General features: G+C 34.9%; 1 long non-coding RNA gene across 5 annotated transcripts; it reads left to right on the plus strand.

Annotated features, from left to right (window-relative positions):
* Positions 1 to 1,632: 1,632 nt before the first annotated feature.
* LOC133519770 (uncharacterized) lies at positions 1,633 to 11,612 on the plus strand. Of its 5 annotated transcripts, none has more exons than XR_009799676.1 (8): positions 2,397 to 2,605; positions 5,110 to 5,207; positions 5,292 to 5,376; positions 5,670 to 5,902; positions 7,087 to 8,961; positions 9,147 to 9,282; positions 9,370 to 9,441; positions 10,075 to 11,612. It is a non-coding gene; the product is annotated as an uncharacterized LOC133519770 (long non-coding RNA). The 5 variants fall into 5 exon arrangements; XR_009799675.1 differs by having other exon boundaries at positions 5,328 to 5,376; XR_009799674.1 differs by lacking the exons at positions 2,397 to 2,605; positions 5,110 to 5,207; positions 5,292 to 5,376 and adding an exon at positions 1,633 to 1,760.
* Positions 11,613 to 16,268: the final 4,656 nt, after the last annotated feature.

Raw genomic sequence — 16,268 nt, forward strand, 5'->3', positions numbered from 1 at the left:
CTGCATCGCTATCGTCAATATCAATTGCTACCCTGCTCATGCAACATAATACTCGATGACTTTTGTAGGACCAAAGTCCATTCAACCCGAAGTAGGGTCCAAGGTAAAAATCCCGAAATTTCTCACTTTGTACTACGAGTGTGTACAGACAGAGTAAGTACCTGCACTAGGTACTATTTCATTGTGTCTCTATTTACTGATGATCATTTATCAATAAGACTCGGGTCCTTAAAATAAATGACCCACTCTCAATGGGAGGTCGTTGGACTAGGTAAGTACTTACCTCTTGTCTTTCTTAGGTACTAATACCAGCATAATTTACGGCGACAATAAGCTTCAACCTTTACATACTTATTCTGACTACGTATACGAACGAGTAAATGCAATTACATACTTAGTAGTTTATCGGTGAATTTGTTTTTATTAACTACCGATTCATAAAATTGTAGGTAATCTAGAATTAAAAACTGTGCTCTTCGGAAATCTCTTAAAATAAATCTGTAAAGAATGCCAAGACGTGAAATGCTTCAGTAATAGGTACCAATATATGTCGGTACTCTTACCTATTTTTAATTTTTCGATTGAGATCGAGGCTATTAAAAAAATGCTAATACTGGCATCTGATATTTTACTAAGTAGTTTTATCACCAACCTACTTATCAGCGACAAAAAGCTGTCAACTCGACTCCTCCTATAGATTTGACATATAATTAGTCCACATGCCTCTTTGGGGCAGGTCGGAAAAGGGATCCTTACCTACTGTAAAAATACCTAATGCAAAACCCTCGGTCACCACGTGGTGCTGCTAATTTTAAATAAACCGTTGGTAAAGGACAACACTTCTGGCCCTAATTCGTTTTGTCATTACCATTAGGATTTTCAATATTTTGTTCAAAATCAAACCCTGACAGCCAAAAAATAAAATAGATTTTGCAATAATTATGTTAACCAAGATACGCTGCTCTTAAAGTTACCGCATGAGCCTGTTAAAAGGGACCAACCACCCCCACCACATGGGCCGTAGAGTCGTAGATACTGACGAATTTATACCTGAGAAATATTGCCCAATGAGGAACCACCAAAAGTAAGGTTGACTGCATCGGGTTTTTGGGTTATTTGCAAGATTTGTGTTTGGGATATTTTTTTCATAGTTATGTATTGGGTCAAGGTTATCCTAATAGGGTTATCAGCGTTATCGTCAATCTTTAGATACCTACAGGTCAGGCAATAATAATTAATAACTAAATCATCTAGTCAGAGTGTTTCACCCAAGAAGTTAATCAATGACGTGAGCAATAATCAATGACATGAATGTACTTACTAAGCAATAATATACGTATTAATCGTTATAATCAAATATTTTAAAAGAATATGCTATTTTTGTAATTTTAATCACATAGTTAATTTTTTTTCTCTAAAATGTTGGATTGTATTCATAACTTCTTAGTAACACATTGGTTCCGTCTTTTGATAAAAAAGACGACGCCACGCCACTTTTTTCTATTCCAAACATAGGCTGGCAAACATCGAGCTGGCAACCATGCCAAAGTCACCCCAAGTCACTATATAATAAAACTACAATGTATTCCCCCACCACCACGTCCAGAATCTTCTACCTGCACCCTTGTAACTCCACTACAATTCACTACATAGCATCGTTGGCATCTCTCATTTCTGTGCCTGCCACGAAGATGGGAACACTACTTGTGTAATCGCTAATCGTCATTGTCGGCGGATTTTTTCAAGTCTCCAGCAGTGAGGTAAGTCCTATTATGATTATTGAGTGGGGTCCGCGTCCTAATAGTTCCCGTATTAGAAGCGATCCTATCAATAAAGCAGTGAAATAAGTAACCTTATCGGTTCCTTAATTTTTCCATGCATCAATAACATCCCGATGTTGTTCCTCTATTTAATTTTTACTGGTAATGACACACTGTTTTAACATTTTTATCATTGACCAATGAAGGGTCGTTAGTAACTAGTCATTGTCATTTGTCGTTATATTGCAACATTCCGTCTTTATAAGGACGCGCCACCCTCCGTCTGACCTTGTCCTGCGTCGGCGGGAAACGAGGCCGGTCGTTGGCCTTTTATTGTAATAGTAAAGATCATTTTTATTTTGGCTATTTTTTAATGTCTCTTTTAATTTAAAACATTAAAATATACAACGAGCAACGCTTTTATTTGAAAAACTTTGTTATTTACCGGCAAAAAGTGCGCGTAAGTATTGCCTTCTCGATTCAATGTTGCTGTTTCACTCTCGTTCTCAATTAAGTTTCGGTTCCGGGATGTCGATATTATTAGCGACGTTGCATTCACTCTGCGTATGTTAGAGTGGGACAGAAAACTTTCGACTTTAGTCTTACAGTTAGGTAAGCATTGCGCAGTGGGCCAGTGAGTCGCTATGTAATGTCATTCCAAGATCCACGCTAGATGTATTTACTCGTGACGCAAGTTGTTGATGTTCTAATTACAGTAGTTACAGATAGTTTCTGATAATAATGGACTAGTGTAATACAGTGTTCTCAATCACAGTGTTTAAATGAAAAATAAAATGTGGAATTGACTATAAAAAGGACTAACGTCTGTTTTTGCAGATATTGAGGTAACAGCTTCTTGCATTTATACAAGTTATTTTACCTATCATTTGTTATTTCTAGTTATTAAATTCAGGTTATAGTGTCAATGTGATTGAAAGTAGAATTAGCTTTAAAAAAATGTAAATAACCTTACTTCATTTCTATACAAAACTAGCAATTTAATACGACTTAGCGACTTTAATTTCTTAATTATCAAGTAATATAAAGTGTATCTTATTTCAATCATCAACATATATATTTCTTGAAGAATAATCCTCGAAATTAATCATAATGTTAGTATTATTACCAACGCCATCTTGTTTCTATCTTCGTAAACTTCGTCTGGTACAGGCGTCGATGCCCACGTTCCACAATTTATATTTGAAGCTGACGCGCCAATATAGCTCTTATGTTCGTGCGTTACAGCACACAATGTAGATGTGCAAAGTTGGCAGTAATAATACTGGCATGACGGCAAGCGTTGCAGGAATGCACTTTGTATGGATGCGTTAGGAGATATTCAGAGCATTCGTGTACCGTTGTATAACTGTTATCATATACCTATACAATATTATACTTAGTCAGGTCATAAGTTTCGTCATTCCGATTTTTACTGCATTATTTTTACTATATAATTTAACGTAATTTGCTGTCTCAGTTTTGCATAATTACACTAAAATATTAATTCCTATTTATTTATTTTTCTTGTTTATCAGGCTTGATATTTTTTGATATTTAACACATTATCGGTGAAAGAAAAGGATCAAAGTCAAATGGCGTTTTAAAAGTTGTAATCATGTGTCGAAAGATGGTAGTAAATTTACTGTGGCTACAAAATATTCTTTGACAATCCACCTCTATTTCAAATTCTCTTTGGTACTAGGTACAATCCAGCAATACTATTCCCTTAGCATCTTTGCCTACAAACTTCTATGCAGAGGGGGTCACTTTTCTCAGCAGCCGACTACCTTGGACTTGACTGACAAATAATATATATTTTTATTTCATATACCTATTTGTAGGTTTGATACTACAAGGTTAACTATATTTATTTGTTCTGTGATAGTTATTATTTATCTCCTTTATTTATCTTAGGTCTTAGGTTAGGGTTGTTGTCCATGTTGAACCTATATTCGTCTTGTTATTATGCTTTCAGTTACCTATTCGTCAATATTTTTTACAAAATCGGTTACACTCACGTTTCATGAGTCGATTAAATTATAATACCTAAATAGATGATACATTGCAAAGTTCATAAATTGTTTATTGTTTAATAAAGGATCAAATATAAGTTGCAAAAACCGAACAAGTGCGAGTTGGACCCACCGAGGGTTCCGAACTAATTTTACTTTTTTTTTGTATTCAGAAACATACTTAGTTTTCACATTTTTCCCTATGCTTGTAGTGTAAGACAAAATAACTTGCCAAATTTCATAGTTCTAGGTCAACGGGATAACAAAGATACTATATGGGTTATGTTATTTTCCTCTTGAGGTACGGAACCCTAAAAATACCTAACTAATAAAAATGATGTACAAAAACAATGTCCTTATTTTGTCCTTGATTTTTAACATTCTGGGTACTAAATTCTGTTCTTCATCTCTCTTCTTCAACAAATAGCAATTGACCCTAAATAATTATACCAAACTTGAAAATAATATCTAAGTATTTAAAGTAGGTATGTTATTAAAATTCGGACCTAGGTATACTCGATTTTCTAATAAGTACATATTACCAAAATATTTGTAAAATAATGTTTTTCTCTTTTTTAACTTTATTGCGCGAAAAGCAGAAATGCCAATTTCTTGAATTCTCAACCAGTCAACTTAAAACCAGAGACACGTTAAAATAAAAAAGTGAGAAAATGTTTATTTTGAATCCAAAGACAACTGAAAATCGTAATCGCAATATATAGAATACTAGCATATTTCTGAGTGAATCAACTTTTGCTTGTCTTTTGCAAGAATTGCCCTTAATCATTATTAGTTCATGAAACAAGATCCTTAATATATATTCCAGATCCCGCAAAAATAAAAATACGTTTTTTTAAATAGAGGAACCCAGGAATTACCCAGTAGAGAACCAAGAACCCTTATTTTCATACAAAAGTGTGGGACAGCTTTGTCCCCTAGGTCACTGCTCTGAAAAAAAGTTATAAAATTATCAAATCACAATTAAAAATATTGTGTTACGTAGCTTTATATATATATATATTATATATATAAAAGAGAACTTAAAATCCGAATATTTTTCTAAATCAATTCTAGTCAAAGTAGGTCATATGTTGCTGACAAAAAAGTTGATTCAGCCATCTATATAAATTGTAAAATATATTTTAGATATAAGCTAATTATAGTAATGTATATTATAATGAATTTTCAATATAAATCGTAAAAAGAAAATTATATTAATGCAACGAAGAAATCAGATAAAACATAATTTAAAAAAAAACACTTGTTACGACGTTACCTAAATTAAAAAAAAAAACATGTCAATAACAAAATTGCTCTAAATCCTGGTCGCTCGGTAGGGTGCCCAGTAGGCTGGCGGCATTGCCCTGCTAGAACAATGCTGATCCGCTGTGCGAAATATTGGCCAGCCCTCGGGTCACCAGAGGCCTCTTTACTCGTAAGGAGCTTTGCTAGATATAAATAAATATGCATACCTACTACTAGATATTTCATACATACTATATGTGGGTTTATGGTTCAGGTTTCGTCGCTGACACAGTTCATTGACCATTTGTAGGCCTTATTTCAACGACATGAGATCATCCATCGGTGGACCACCTAAATATGTTAGTATCTTAATTATGGCAATGGAACACTAATAGGTACATGATAATATTCAGCATACAACGTCAACGTGCGATTATATAGAATCCTCCGTGCACGAACCCAACTCGCACTTTGCCGACTATTTGAATAAGTTCTTATGACCTGAGGGGTTTTGAAGTACCTAACAACGAAAACAATTCAATTCAACTGGAAGTTCCAGTTTTAGGTGATCTACAAAGTTAGGACGATTATATTTACCTACATTAACTTCAAGGGTCATTCAAAACTTATTTCTACCAAAACTATTTCTCAGGTTAAACAACAGGAAGAAAAAGTAGACTTCAACGGACGCACTAGATGACAGAAGTTGGCACAGCTTCCCAACGCACTGAGGCGCAATGGCAGACCAGAACATATGTCGGAGCCAAATTAACCAGCAGTGGAACCCACAGAATCAGGAAGATTGGAAGTTTCGGCGGTGTCTGGACGAGGCAGTCGACGGGCGGGTGACTTAGAAGATACAATGGAAGACCCAGAACAATAGCCGTAAGTTTATGCTCTGCGATTTTATAAAAAAGTATTTTAGTAAGGCAAAAAAGTGCATGCCGACTTTATCAATTAATACATTCATTATTTCTCCATACAATTTCGCAGATCACGTGTGTACGTATAATAACAAAAAACTATTTAAATAATAATGTCAGGTGTTTTTGTCATGATTTAGCCACACTGCGAGATAAACGTTTAACACTCAAAAGTTTAAGTTTAACATACCTCTACCTCTCTCTATGAAATCAACGCTGCTATTCCTAATAAATAAAATAACCCTTAATAATTGGATAATCTGAGCAGAACAAAACTATGTAACCAATGTTATGCATTATCCAGGTTGAAAAAATAAAATCAAAAATATATAAATAAATAATAAATATTATAGGACATTATTACACAAATTGACTAAGTCACACAGTAAGCTCAATAAGGCTTGTGTTGAGGGTACTTAGACAACGATATATATAATATACAAATATTAATAAATACTTAAATACATAGAAAACCCCCATGACTCAGGAACAAATATCCATGCTCATCACACGAACAAATGCCCTTACCAGGATTTGAACCCGGGACCATCAGCTTCGTAGGCAGGGTCACTACCCACTAGGCCAAACCGGTCGTCAAAATAAATAAATATAATGTTACATATTAGAGAAAATAATTTGTTTACATTTTTGGCCACTTCTACAACAAAAATAGTGGGGATCCGTTTTAGGGCATATTTAGTATCGGGTTCTGATTACGAAAAAGGAGAATATTTGCCATATCAGCGTTGATTTCATACTAAAAGGTACCTCATTAACATTATGTTAAACTTGAACTTTTGACTGTTAAACGATTACTTCGCAGTGTGGCTAAGTCATGAAATAACACCTGACATTATTATTTAAGTATTTTATTTTTGTTGTTATACGTACATTGAGCTGCGAAATTGCATGGAGAAACTATGAATGTATTCATTGATAAAGTCGCTATGCACTTTTCACGCTGAATGTGCATATTTGGCCACTTTAATCAAATAATAATTAATTGTCATCTGTATATTTGCGTTGCCATTGTGTTTTATATATTACATATTTATATTTCTGTTCTGTGCTAGGCGATTGTTTACTGTTTGATTATTTCGTGTGCATTGCAATTTCCTATTTCGTCTTTGTGCTCTGTTGAACCAGTTCTATCCAGATCGGCTAGCTGTTCTAACAACGGGGTCCACAGACATAGAGGATGGGCGTCAGGAGTGACGAAAACCTACTGGACCGAAGACTGGAGCTGTTCTCAATGCCCTGCGAATTTATTAATTTCTGCTCTGCGAATTGTTTTTTCTCCTCCTCCTCCTCCATCCTATTTTTTATCTGCGACATCATTGCGACTCATTATATTATTTGAATCTTCTTTTCAGAGATCTGCCGCCATGCGAATGTTATGTACATTGACTTCATGTGTAAGAGCATCTTTTAACTTCTTGTATACCGGGACTGTACTTATTAAATTAACACATTTCGTATCTAGTTCAACTTGCTAAAGTTTATTATCAACCATTAAAGATGTTCTTTCTCGTGAATGTATACATTATAATTGCTTCGCGAATAAACCAAATAAAGCGTGGACACGAAAAAAACTGGTCATGCATGATTTATGGTAAATCTTTTAAATGAATGCGTATTTTTAAGCAACATTTTTTTCAAATAATTCGTAGATATCAAAGTACATGATAAAGATACATTCATATTATATAACGTTAGGTTATCTGTGACTTTTATCATTATAATTATATTCTCTACCTATTTTTTTTTTTATCTGGTCATGAAGTTTTTTTTGTGTCCACACTTTAGCTCTAATTTGGAAGTTGCATTTATATCAGGGAGTTTTCTGAAATATATCCACCATTTTTTTTTCTTAAAAACTAAATATTTTCAGGTTATTTCTAACCAAACCCAAATAAAAAAAAGTTTTCCATACAAAATTAATAAGCCACTTTCATGACGACGATAATAATGCGTTACAAAACTGACGAACTTTATATGACACTTTTTCTTTTTAATTCAAATGTCCTCTTGATTCAAATGTTGTTGTTTTTTTTATTAAAGTAAATGGTAGGTACACTTTTCTGAAAATGACCATCATGTAATCTGGAAAAAGCTACAAATTTACGCACTATTAAATTAAAATAATCGTTTTTATATTATTCGGCCGCATTAAGAATGGGATCTGAAAATAACGTTAGTAAAATCGTAGGTACTAATATTATATCAATAATCAATTACACGTTGTACGTCAGTGGCAAACAAGCATACGGCCCGCCTGCTGGTAAGCAGTCTCCGTAGCATATACTAATTTTACTGTGTGTTTCCATCTACATTCATTGTGAAGTTGTGCAATAACATGAGAATTGATTTTTACATTCAATAGTAAATTGAAATAATTTTATAATTGGTTTTAAATTTCATTAATTTAATGTTTAAAACTTATAAATGTCATCGTAATGAAGTAAGAATATTTATTAATTTGCAAACTACATTAATAATGTCATGTCATGAAATGACCTATTCAAAAACTACATAATTTATGTGCTCAATCTCATTCTGATTGTGGTTTGATAGGCGTCAAAGTACTGTATCATAAAGTCGGACCAAGCTGACTCTTCACAGACTTTGTAATGACAGAGTGTGGGAGTATCATCATAATCGTTAAATTTCCATGAAATAAAGCGTTTATTGTGGCACTTCCACACGTTATATCACGTCAAAGCCGGTGCAGGGTTTGCTTAGAAATTTTTAAGTAACTTCCAAATTAGATTTACTTATACATATATTTACATGTTCTCTGCAAAGCGAATGTATATTATCTGCAAGGCGAATGTCATTTTCCTGCAATGCGAATGTATTTTATCTGCACTGCGAATGTAATTTACCTGCAACGCGAATGTATTTGTGTGCTTGCGAACTTCAAGACCAAGAACGAAGATGCCAAGACTTGACCAGGCCGAGCAGAACACCAGACTATCATCGAGAAGAAGTTATATACCAACATTCCACTTGGTAAATCAGGTAGTTATGTTATTTTAAATAAAGATTGAAATTATAATTATTGAATAATTTAAGGAAATGTATCAACACACATTTCCTTGACAAGAAAGAGATAAATGTTACAAATGAAATATTAAGTATTCTATTTATACTTATATACTTACACCTACTTTTATCTATTATTGAAAAAAAAAAATGTTTTTCAGATGTTACATATGCTGCTTTTGAAGAGGGAAATATAAATAAATATGGCTGCAGTTATTAATTTATTCGCCGATTCATAAAGAAGATGAATTATGGAGACTTGAAACTTATTGATGGAATTGTAAATTTATTAAAAAAGTATGTAAAAAAGATTTCTTTGAACATATTATTATAGTTTTATTGACTAACCCACGGTATTTTCAAAAACCCAATTTTTTGTTCCAGATAAGGACTTAACTGACAGACATATTACACTATGGAGCAGCCAAGAGCAAGAGACTAGACACAAGGATAACCGTAATGTTTTTTAGTTATTTACAGATAGGGATCAACAGTACAGTCCACCACAATCTACAACAGTCCACCGTCCTCCTCATAGACATCAATTCTCAACGTAGCTTCATCGTATAGTATGGGTATTAGGTAACATTTGGGGCAGTGCGAGTCAAAAATGTAATATGCCGCCAGGCATTTTGTGTCCTCTAGTGTATTTTCTGTAATATTATGTCCTAAACTCATATATATGTATACAATTATATATCTATGCGCAAATTTATTATATGTAAAGTCAGTTCGAATAGTATCAGATTAGAAAATCTCAAGACTGCCTACCGCTTTTACCACTATTAGAGTGTAGTTGATACTTTAGGGAACTATTCTCACCGATACTATTACTGTATGTTTGTATAAATGTTAGTCTTCGGTGTAGATATTTAAAGAATAAAAGTATTTAACAATTATTTATCTAAGAACGTTTTATCACTTATTTATCATAACAGACTCAAGAAAAATTTAAGATGTTTTAACAGAATATTTTTTATTACATTATACACAAAAGCAGTAGTAATATTTCCGCCGCCAAGCGAACAACGCTCAATTAAGTATGAATAATTGAAAAACAAACAATAACTTTTGTTTTCTATTTCACAGAAAACTGGTGCTTGTGGAGAGTCTACAACTGAAAACAGCAGCGCTGAATAGGCTTTTAAGCTGGAGGAAATTCAGACATACATAAAATCATGCCTATTTCCCGGAGGAGAGTATGCAGAGACCACGGATTTCCGGTTGCTACGGTCCTCCCATACTGACATACATACAGGAAATTCATGTCAAGTAGAAAGAAGAGATGGAAATACCTAAAAAGCCGAGGATAATGACATACAAATAGTGCTGTATTTAGTGCGCCAGTGCTTTAGATAAATATTACAAATATAACCCGGATACTGGGTTATTGTGAAAAATTACAAATACCGTAACACCATAAAACAAATATCGTGAAAAAAAGAACAGCAAGAGCTTTGAGTTTGCGAGTGAAGGAGAAAACTATTTGGAATTAACGCCTAGCATAGTATATTAATTACCAAACCGAAAAATTAACTTAATGGAAGCGTCAATCGACATCAATTGATTATCGATAAATGTCGATCGATAAATTTTGTATGGTCGACCAGTCGATTTGACATCGATCGATGACCATTGGATGCCGAGCGACGCATCGATTGACTTAGTTTTTTTGGTACGGGTAGCCTAGTGACAATCATTAAAAAACCAATGTAGGTATGTAAAAATTTCATACTTAACATGATATTTAAAATTGTTGTTTTTATTTTTTATAAAAAAATTAAGAATTATTTGTCATTAAGGTAATAGGTATAAGTATAATCTACCACTAACAAAAACTTGTCTTTTTTGTATTTTATATTATTATTATTTTCACAATAGGGGCCGCCTAAGCTTCGATTGCTTAGTAGCATTCAGTGGAGAATCTTTCTAAATCCATAAGGTATAAGCTTAATTTCTTTAGGGTAAATTTTATTTGTCAAGAAGTTACATATTTTCAGTAAATGTGACATATGCAGTAAAGAAAGCTACTCGCGTATTTAGTGAAAACAATTGTCTAATCTGTTAATTTATTCTTGTATAATTTCATAATAAAATTGATGTCATTTTCAGTATATTAAAAATGTAACAAGGGACCGCCTAAGCTTCATTGCTTAGTTGCATTCAAGGTAAAGAGTTATATTTTTGCATTGAAATTTACGTAACACTTAACAATTCACGTATTTCAATGATATTTCGAAATTTATAAAAAATATTTATGTATAAGGGACTGCCTAAGCTTCACTGCTTAGTTGCATTTATGGGGAGCCATTTATTACTGGCGGGAAAGAGGGCGGGCTGTTCCAAAAAAATCTATTTAAATTTAGTAGTTAATAAAACCCTTTGTTTTTAAATAAGGTTTAACCAACGACTTTTTTTACAAATTAAACACGATTGTATAATTGTACTTAGAAAAGAATACACTGTTTGTAATACATCTAAAAACTGTAATTTATTTGAAAAAATAATACCTCGCCGAGTTTCTTACGCCGGTTCTTCTCGGGACAGAGGTGTACCTTTGCGAACCGGTGGTAGTTTTTTGCCAATCCTACCAAAATGAACAATAAAAAATTACAATGATATGGTAATTGAATATTTATTTACTCCTTCCTATAAAAATAGATCCCCAAACGCGGTTTTCACATTATATGCAAATTCGCACGCCGCCCAGTGTACGAGTATGTCTCTCCCGGGACTCGCTAGAGTCAAGCCGAGACCAGTCTACCATTTTGATGGCACACGCAGTGCAAGTGTTATTCGTACATCATAATTTCATAGCAGTTTGACGTTTAAAATAACTCGCTGCGTATGCTATCAAAGTCGTTGCAGACGTGCCTTGGTCTGACTATTTACGTCCATAGCGCTGTCACGCTCATACACTGGAGCGAAGTGCGAATTCGCATCAGTGTGATAACTGCGTAAGTCAACTAAGATATTTTCGATTAGATTTTCAACCAAGAAAAACTAATGTAGGTCATTAAAATAATTGCTATCGCTAATGTAGTAGGTACTTCAAAAATTCTAATCGAAAATATTGTGCGCCCAAATTGCTAGAGAGCACATTGCATGCACGCAACTCGCTAGCTGTTTTCGTAAATTGCGCGCAGCCGGCCTAGCCAAGGTGACAATCGCTATATCGCTACGACAACGAAACGGTTTGTGTCTCTATCACCTTCCATATTAGTGCGACAGTGACAGTTACGTTTCGATCGCTACGAAGCGTAAGCGGTTAGCTACCGGCAAGCCGGCCTAGCCAAGGTGACAATCGCTATGGCATCGACAATGAAACGCTTTGTGTCTCTATCACTCTTCCATATTAGTGCGACAGCGACAGTTGCGTTTCGACCGCTACCAAGCGTAAGCGATTGGCATGTTGGCTACGCCAGGTTTTTTTTTTTTTTTGAAAGGTTTAGGTATGAGTGTCGATTGAAGACACAGGGCCCTCGCTAATGATACGGGCGACCCTGTGTCCGCGGTGACTTTTCGAGAGGCTGTTATGATTTATACGATGCCGGGTCCGGCATCACCATTAGTCGAAAACAATGGTGATGCTCAGTTTAGAGACCCGGCGTTTTTTTTTTTTTGATTGTACTTTGTTGAACCCATGGTCCCCGCGCTGAGTACGGGCGACCATGGGCCCTGGTTGAGTTTTGTTGAGTTGGATTGTGTTGCGAGATATTTGAGCTTGTAGATAATAATTGGTTTTGAAATTTGCGATTATTTGTTGGTTGTTGAGTTGTTAAGATGATGGAAATTTGATTTTAGATGGGGGTTGAGTTTGAGATTTATAAGTTGGTTTTACGAATTGGGACCGCAGTAGGCGTTATAACAACACTCAACGGACGCTGCTGCCCATCCGTCGGTCATTCCCTTAGTCGCCTTTTACGACACCCACGGGACGAGATGGGGTGGTGCTATTCTAAGACGCCGGCACCACACGGCGAGCTACGCCAGGTTAGCTTCATGTAGTAGGTATGCCTAATTAGCGTGTGAAGTAATGGCCCTCATTCAACGTCTAATCAAATACTTCAAAGCGGCCTAATCAAAGTCAAACACGCCTAATAAAATACTCGAGAACGCTACGCGCGAGCAGGTTTTGAAAATACTTGTAATCTCTGTGTGTCTTTGTAATAAATAAGGTAAGACTTGCGGACTCTTAATTTTATTTTGCCAGAGTCCACAGCAAACTCGGTTTTCCATACAAACGTAGTTACGCTCTTATTTTAAAACGACTAGCTAGATTGCTCTGGAACTTTGTACTTACAATAGCATAAGGTATCTATGCATATAATTAGTTTATGTAGGTTCAGATACCATATAATAAAAACAGCGAAATAAAATTTTTCATACCTACAGAACTTGTTTTTGCTCGATTTCGTTTATTTATAAGCTGGAGCTATACCGGGTGTTTCCTGTAACAGGAGCAATAAATAAAACTGTAGGCTGTACTCCTCAAACTGACCAACATTGGTTCAACAACTTTGAAAACTAACTTAATGTTTTGATTTTTATTACACATTGACGTTAATTCTAAGACGCATACTGTCATTACAATCCAACGCGTAATTTGAAAATGAGAACGAAACTGTTTGTGTGGGAAGGTTGAATTCGGCCGAGCTTGTTGCTGACTCTTAAAAGCAAAATTCAGCTGATAAATCCTCATAGGTAAACGTTAAATTTTTAAGATTGTTGCTACTATTATGTGTGTATATTATAATGACTTTTCTTCTTGGATTGGCTTAAAGGTTGATTGGTAGAGAATGCCGTGTGGCATAAAGTACGCCTTTTGTAACTGTATATTTTTAGTGTGCAATCAAGTTGAAATAAATAAATTTATGTTATGTTACGGGTAATGAACGGTCCTTACCCTTATTTGATGGAAAGCAAAATAATTATAATGAAACGTACCGGTAATAGATTGTCATACAAAATTGCCGGCCTAGGCCCGCAGCACGCCGGCTTACCGGGTGACGTTGCTGATGTCCGCGCTACTCTCGCTATTCCAGCCGGCAACACAGCTTGCAGGGCAACGTAAGAAACTGCCGATTGTTGGACTCGTATTATCCGTCTATAACTACTTCGACGGCAATCTGTAGTAATATCTACTATTATTTCACCTCTGCCTCTTAGGTTATGTAGCTTTCTGTCTTTTATCTGGGTTATAAAATAATTAGCTAAGTTTGATAAGCTGCATTTAACTACTCGTAGTTATAGTTCTTGTTATGATGACGCGAAGATTTGTCAAATCTAACCTTCAATAACATGATGTTACGCGTCAAGGAACGTGCCATCGTGAATGACATGATCTACATGTGTTGTAGTTATATTTACAGCACATATTTATAGTAATTTTACCGAAAAATGAGAGTGAGAATTTTTGAAAATTACCAATTTTTTTAGATAACAATATGATTGCCAAAAAAGCAATCTTGAGGATTTTCTCTAGGGACTTCAGCAAATCGAATCCTGATTTTGTGACTTTCGCTTGATTGACTTGACTTTTCACTTTAAAATTGTAATAAATTAATAGTTTAATAAACACTAGAAAAACACGCTTTTATAGATGCACGTAAAAGCCAAATTACGTGACCTTTCGCACAAGTGCAAACACGACTATGATACGATATTCCATCATGGAATGCCAGTTCCTACCTTCCGGCTTCATCATCAGACCTTGAAACCTAATCATGGTCAAAGTTCATTACAATACTTTTCTAACAAATCCAAACACAGCTATGATACGATGTTCCATCATGAAGTTCCAGTTCATATTATTATCTTCCGGCTTCATCATCAGATCAGTTCGACAGTACCATATTATTATATTGTCATCAGAACTACGTACATATGCAGATTTTCATGACGCTACGATCCTTGGCAGATGGTTAAATTAGTTTCCATTGTAACCTTAGATTCATTACATACCTTACATACAGGTCAACTTAATAAAAGCGTGTTAAAAATATGAATATTGCTTCTAAAAATGCGCAATTTTATTTTAGAGGGTTTACGCGATTACATAAAATAAAAATTCAAAAACATGATATCCGCAGTCAGTGGCGGCCTTAGGGGATGGCGAGCAGGGCAGTTGTCCGGGACTTCGCGCTAGCGAAGGTCCCGCATCAGCCCGATCATATGTTTACAAGGGCTTCGTAGAGCAGATTTTTACAAGGGCCACCCGGGGCCTCGCGAAGTTTAACTGCAGTCCCTAATACACTCGTCCATCTCCCTCACGCTTACGCTCAGTGAGAGTGAGAGACGAACATGAACCTACGGGGCCTTAAGACAAATTTTACGATTATTCACTTCAATAAAACTTCAAGTTTACATAAAGAAGTAAGTAAGTACCTACTCGTATTATAAACAAAAATATCAATATCACATGACGCTCGTAAAAAAATAATTATTTAAAATTTTAAGAGGAATTCCTAGTTGCGATTTTTCCATACAAACGCTCTCGACTGATTCCTCCCTGGATTTTTAACCTAGAGCAGTGATTTTTTCAAATAAGATCAATATCATCAATATCTGTGCCTCTATGTTTTGCTTTTTTGGATTATTTTATTTTGAAGAAAGATACAGCGCCTCGAAAATCGCAAAAACGGCTAAATTGAATTGGTTGTAAAAAAAGGCACAGTATACAAATATGACAAAAAATATCCAAAAAATCAAAACATAGCGGCATAGATTATTTCTTCCTCTTGCAATTTCCAAAATTTCATAATGATTAGTTGCGTTTTGGAGGAGGAAACAGTCGAGAGCGAAACCTCGATTTTTGAGTTTTTTGCGAGTGAATTTCGGTCCGAGCTGCAGTTGTCCTTATCGCACGAATTGGAGGCGGAGACAGTTTCTAAATATACGTACACAGAAGGAATAGTGATGAGCATAACATCCTTATTAGGGATTGCAGAACCGGTACTGTTTTAAAGAACCGGGATTTCCCGGTACTTTCGGAACTGGTCTAATTATTTCATTATTTTAAATAAAACGACAGAATTTTGCGATTTGACCACCTTTCGTATTATAATTTAATAATCACATTTTCTTTTATTACGTAGTAGGCAATTTTTTTTAGAAATATAGTATTTTACATTGCTCACACTTGTGCGTCACAAGTAAAAGATAACTACTTTGATGTTTGCCACTAGATAGCAAATTTAATGAAATTATTACATTGACGAGGGGATTTATATATAAGTATCGCAGTCGTATTGTATAATCCGCCGTATTACATTACGGCTAGC

Source organism: Cydia pomonella, chromosome 7 (assembly GCF_033807575.1).
Source record: "Cydia pomonella isolate Wapato2018A chromosome 7, ilCydPomo1, whole genome shotgun sequence".
In the NCBI taxonomy this organism is placed as follows: Eukaryota; Metazoa; Arthropoda; class Insecta; order Lepidoptera; family Tortricidae; genus Cydia; species Cydia pomonella.